Genomic DNA, 6577 nt, shown 5'->3' on the forward strand with positions numbered 1-6577 from the left:
ATCGCCAGATGGCTTTCTGGCATTGATTGCATGATATGAAATCAAATATAACTAAAAGTTTTTGGTTTTAGTAGCATATAAATCAATTTAGAAAAATATATGTTTTTGAATATAAGATAAAGTTTTAAATTATTTGGCAATAGTAAACTAAACTTTTTTTTTGTAAATTTTTTATTTTCTAAAATTTCATTGAGCTCTTTTGTAATAAGAAATAAGTTACAAAAAATTAAGGTTTATTTACCCCAATTCAAAATTATTAGGTATATAATCATAGAGGTTGAAGTATTTAAAATATTGAACCCAAAACATTTTAATAGGTAAATTCGTGAATGCTGAGCATTCACTGTTAAAATATACTAATACTATTGATAGACTGGTAGAAGCCTAAAATCAAATATTTATTAAATACATATATCCATATCTTTTCATGGCGTGGTAATTCATTTCTCTAGCATTAAATAATATTCCATTGTTTGCATGTACTACACTTTATTTCACCTTTCACCTATGGAAGGATATCTTGGTTGCTTCCAAGCTTTTGTCAGTTATGAATAAAACTACTATAGACATCTTTGTGGGTATAGATTTCATCTTCTTTGGATAGATACCAAGAACTGCTACTGCTGAATCATCTGGCAAGGATATGTTTAGTTTTGTAAGAAACTGCCAAGTTGTTTTCCATTCTTTATTCTCAATAGACATGGAAGAACATTCCTGTTGCTCCACATCCTCACCAACATTTCGTGTTCTGTTGTCAGTGTTCTGGATTCTGGGTATGCACTGGTGTCTCTTTTTTGTTTTAATTTGCATTTTCCTGATGACATATGATGTGAAGCATCTTTTTATATGCTTATTTGCCATCTGTAATATTTTCTTTTGTGAGGTATCTGCTAATGTCTTTGGCTCATTTTTAATCAGGTTTTTCCCCCATTGTTGAGTTTTAAGGGGTCTTTGTGTATTTTTGATAAACAGTCCTTTGCCAGATGTGTATTATGCAAATGTTTTCTCATAGTCTATGCTTTGCCTTTTCATTCTCTTGGCATTGTGTTTCACAGAGTAGACATTTTTAAATTCAGTGCTTGTGCTTTTGTAGCTAAAGTTATTTCCAAAACCAAGGTAATTAAATTTTCTTCTATATTACCTTCTACATGTTTCATGTTTAGGTTTATAATCCAATCTGAGTTAATTTTTGTGAAGAGTGTATGATATCTGCTTGGATTTATTTTATTTTATTATTTTATTTTATTTTTATTTTATATTTTTACATTTAGCTTCACCATTACTCCAGAACCATTTGTTTAAAAGATTGTATTTTGCTCTCTTGTATTGCTTTTGCTTTTATATTAAATATAAAATATAATTGATAATATATATTCCATTCGTTTAATCTAGTCTTTCTGTGGTATTACAATATCTTGCTTACAATTATCGTTATGGTATACTTTTTTTAAAAGATTTTATTTTTTTATTTGACAGAGAGAGAGATCACAAATAGGCAGAGAGACAGACAGAGAGAGAGATGAGGAGAAGCAGGCTCCCTGCTGAGCAGAGAGTCCTATGCGGGACTCGATCCCAGGCCCCTGGGATCATGACCTGAGCCGAAGGTAGAGGCTTAACCCACTGAGCCACCCAGGCACCCCATCATTATGGTAAACTTTGAAGTCAGTCCTCAGTCTCTGTTCTCCTTCAACACTATGTTGACTATTGTGAGTCTTTGCCTCTCCATATAAACTTTAAAATAACTTTGTTAATAGTAAAAAAAAAAAAAAAAGAACTTGCTGGAATGCATTACTTGTATAGATAAACTTGGAAACCAGTGACCTCTTGAGCTTAGAAGGAGATAGACCATGGACATCAGTTGTCACAGTGGTGCCTCTGGCAGAACCTATTGCAAATCCCTAGGGAAAATGAGACCTCAAGGATCTGAGAGAATGTCTAAGAAGTACTTGATACATCCCTTGGGTATGGTTTATTGAAGTGTCCACCTGTCTGAAAGCTGGGGAATCTAGATAAGGGAGGGAAAATTAGTTATGATAAAACATAACAAACATCAATAAATTTTGTAAAACTAATTGTCATGGCTCATATACAATATGACCAACAGAGGGACCACCATAAGGAAAGCATCAGTTATGTTTATTGTGAAATTTTTTATTCAAAATATAGCAATGAGAGGGGAAGACACAATGAGAAAATTACCATTTTTTAAATGGTAAACTTCTTACAAAATGGAATAGGTTTTATATTCTAAGTAGTATATTGAAAAGTAAAACATTGGGGCGCCTGGGTGGCTCAGTGGTTTGGGCTGCTGCCTTTGGCTCGGGTCATGATCTCAGGGTCCTGGGATCGAGCCCTGCATCGGGCTCTCTGCTCCTCAGGAAGCCCGCTTCTCTCTCTCTCTCTCTCTCTCTCTCTCTGCCTGCCTCTCTGCCTACCTGTGATCTCTGTCTGTCAAATAAATAAATAAAATCTTTTTTGAAAAAAGAAAAGAAAAGTAAAACATTAAAAAATAAAATTTTAATTTAAAAAATTATGTAATTTTAAAAAAAGGATAAAAATAGAAGAACCATTTTTCTTATAACTGGAAAATACTGTGTATATATATCTATCAAAAATAACTTGTCGGGCGCCTGGGTAGCTCAGTGGGTTAAGCCGCTGCCTTCAGCTCAGTTCATGATCTCAGGGTCCTGGGATGGAGCCCCACATCGGGCTCTCTGCTCATCAGAGAGCCTACTACCTCCTCTCTATCTCTGCCTGCCTCTCTGCCTACTTGGAATCTCTCTCTCTGTCAAATAAATAAATAAATAAAATCTTAAAAAACTTGTCATGGGGGTGCCTGGGTGGCTCAGTGGGTTAAAGCCTCTGCCTTCGGCTCAGGTCATGATCCCAGGATCCTTGGATCCAGTCCCACATCGGGCTCTCAGCTCAGCAGGGAGTGTTCTTCCTCCTCTCTCTCTGCCTGACTCTGCCTACTTGTGTTCTCTGTCAAATAAATAAATAAAATCTCTTATAAAAAAAATTAAAAAAAAATACCTTGTCATGTCTTGAATCAGGAGCATATGGAAAAAAATAATATCTGAGGACAATACTTCTGCCATGTTTTGTGCCTTGTTAATATTTTTAAACAGTCAGGCAACTTTTAGCTTTATTGAAATACATGCTATGATACCAGCAGTGCCTTTTGGAGCCCTATGACTATAAAAATTAATTGCAAATATTCAAAATGTTTACTATGGTGTCACTATTTAGGGCCACCACCAAGCATGTTTCAGAAGTAAGCATAACTGTTACTCTTCTGTAAGGCAAAAGGGCATGTTTTCAGGAGTTCCATCTGCTGTACCAGGAGGTGAATCAAGTAATGATTTTTGTCTATAAAATAATTCACTTTTCAATCTAACATTCATCATTCCACATTATAATAATAAAAACTAGGAGGACACTAAAACAAACAAAAAAACAACTCAACAACCAGCTTTTCCTTCAGTGGAAAAGTAAATAGAACCTTATGAGTAGCCTGAAATTTATTTTTAAATATTTTTAAGATAAGCGTTTTTGTTAGAAAACCATATATTTTATATTACTAAGAAATAACAGGCAAAGTTTTATTAACTTCTAAAAAGTCTAGTTACTTCTATTTATCTATTAACTCATCTCTTTATGAAGTAGAACATGATCACAACTATTGTATCTACCCAAGTTTGTATGCTTTGGTTATTTTATGTTTGCTATTTCCTTTCTTAATTGTTACAATATTTGATACATAATAGTATCTTTAAGTCCATCTATGGTTTCACAGAATTTGTTTGAACTTCATAAAAATGTACCATACTTTCGCACTGTCCTTGTTGTACTTCTCTATTAACTTTCCAAGACTTATTCACTTTAGAGTGTGTAGCTATCATTTATTTTTATTCCTCCATAATGCTATGTTTACAAATTTGTATTTATCTGTACTTTTAAAAATATCTTAATTATAAACCATTTCTCATCTCATGTAACACTCATGTTACTTCTACACTTATCAGAATTTATGTAACTGAAAACCACAACTCAGCAACAATATAGCACCATTTTTCAAAATTAAATGGCTTACCAGAATTCTTTAATTCTATCCTTTATTTGTATTAGATGACCCTTTATTCTGGTATTTGGCATTGTTCATATGGAGGAAAGCTTATGAGTTGATATTCCATAAATAGAAGGATTTATTATGATTGATTAATTATTTTCATTTAGAATGCATAGAATATGGTTGATTTAATATTTCTTTCTTACTCTCTGCCTGGAACATAGTGCTATCTATGTAATAGCCACTAAAATATTAAGTTAATTACCTAAACTTTAAACTTCATATGAATAGGAATAACATACAGAACTCTTCTCAGATTGGGACACCTGGGTGGCTCAGTCAGTTAAACACCTGAGCCTTTAGCGCAGGTCATGATCTTAGGGTCCTGGGACTCAGTTCTGCAACAGAATCCCTGCTTAGCCGGGAGTTTGCTTCTCCCTCACCCTGCTGCTCCCCCTGCTTGTGCTCTCTCTCACTCTCTCTCTTACAAATAAATAAAATTTAAAAAATGAATTCTTCTCAGATAGCTAATATAGAATATCGTCTTTGTATTCATCAAAGGGAAAGTGCCATATAATAATGAAATTCAGACTACTTCAAATTCATTTTTTAACCAGTAAGAAAGTACTGGAAACAAGCCAAAAATGTCTTTAATGAATTAAAGAAATAGATTGATTTTCAATATCTTAATGTTTCTAAAATAAATTGCAAAATTTTTATACTAGATATCAGTGTAAATATTCATTATACAAGGATATTCTAAAAATAAACCTGAGAAAACTACTTGTCATATAGTAGTTTGACAAAAGTCAGTTTGGGTAAAACTTACAACACCTACCACCTGCAACTCTTGTTCTATAATTTAATTATTTTAATTTACAAAAATACAAAAATAATATATCAGAGTAAGTATATTGATAGCTTTGAAGGTATGCTCTGGTTGTGCACTGTTTACTATTGAAAGGGGAATCAAATATGTGATGCTTATGGTGTGACTATATTAAAATTCAACAAGTTCAGAAGCATACGAGGAATAGAATAAAGACAAAAGATGACCCTTACTTATTCTAAAGATAGACATTGGTATATATGTGCTAGTTGGGGAGAGAATTCAGCCAGTAGATGGAGGATGTGTTAGTGGAAAAAAAAAGACACAACGTTTTGGTTGAATGTTTAGCACTAAATTTAACAAAGTGAATTGTGTGTTAATAGCCTTGAGTAAAGTCCAAAAAATATTTTCAATTCATTGAAGATTATTTAGGAAAAACTTGAAAAATACAACTTGATAAGGATTCCAATAAAAGATTCATAAGTAATACAAGTTTCAAAATTTTTAGTATATTTTCCCTAAAAAGCCATTTGATTTAAATTAAAAAGAATTCTATTTACCTGCCACTTAAATAAGAGGAAATTATTTGGTTTTGTAATAAGTCAATAAAATACATTAACATATCTTCAGAAAACAGATATGCACACTAAATTAAAAATAATAGTGCTTATGCTGTTCAGCAAACATTTGTAAAATTCCTTTCCATCAGCTAGCTCTGGAGTTCTGCTAGGTGAGTAAGGCCATGTATGTTACTGCTCAGAGTACTGACGCAAAGCAATTGTCCCCTTCACATCCATTTTTTGCCGTTGATATGTCACACTATGTTGTTTAGAGATACATAGATGGGCCTACATGAAGGCCTTTTTTTGGTGTGTATATGGGTGACTGTGATTTAACTTTCAAATCAGATGGCTCCTGCTTTACAATGATTCAACTTGTGATATATTTGGCAATGATGTGAAAGTGAAAGTGATTCAGTAGAAACTGTACTTTGAATTTTGAATTTGGGTCTTTATAAAAAGGGCCAATGACATGTGGTATGGTGCCGTCTTGTGATGCTGGGCAGGGGCAGTGAGCCACAGCTCCCAGTCAGCTAGAAGATTACAGGGGTGAACACCTGATATTCTTACAAGCATTCTATATATAACCATTCTTCTTTTTTTTAGTGTAATATTTAATAAATTGCATGTGATATTTGATACTTTGTTATAAAATAGGCTTTGCTTAAGATGATTTTGCCCAAATGCATGCAAATGTAAGTGTTTTGAGTATGTTTAAATAAGCTTAAGGTAAGCTATGATATTTGATAGTTTAGGGGTATTAAATACATTTTCAATTTTGTATGTATTTCTCTGTACATAGCCCCCTTGTAAGCTGAGGAACATCTCTAAATTTATATGTAGCCTTGGTATGGCTTACATATTATTGGCATGAAACATCTAGAACAGTACGTGTGCCATATAATTGTCTACAACATCAAACAAGTTTCTTGAAAACTTGTGCCAAAGGGGTTATGTCTTTAAGGATTCTTATTTCAGAAGGGTTCTCTCAAACGTAAGATTTTTCAGAATTTAAGTGAAAATCTGACCAAACTAAAAATTTTTACATTTTCCCTAGTGAGCAAAGATAGCTAAAATCTATCTGCCATTTTCAACACTGTACTCAACGACTGTAATTCT

This window comes from Mustela lutreola, chromosome 10 (genome assembly GCF_030435805.1).
Source record: "Mustela lutreola isolate mMusLut2 chromosome 10, mMusLut2.pri, whole genome shotgun sequence".
NCBI lineage: Eukaryota > Metazoa > Chordata > Mammalia > Carnivora > Mustelidae > Mustela > Mustela lutreola.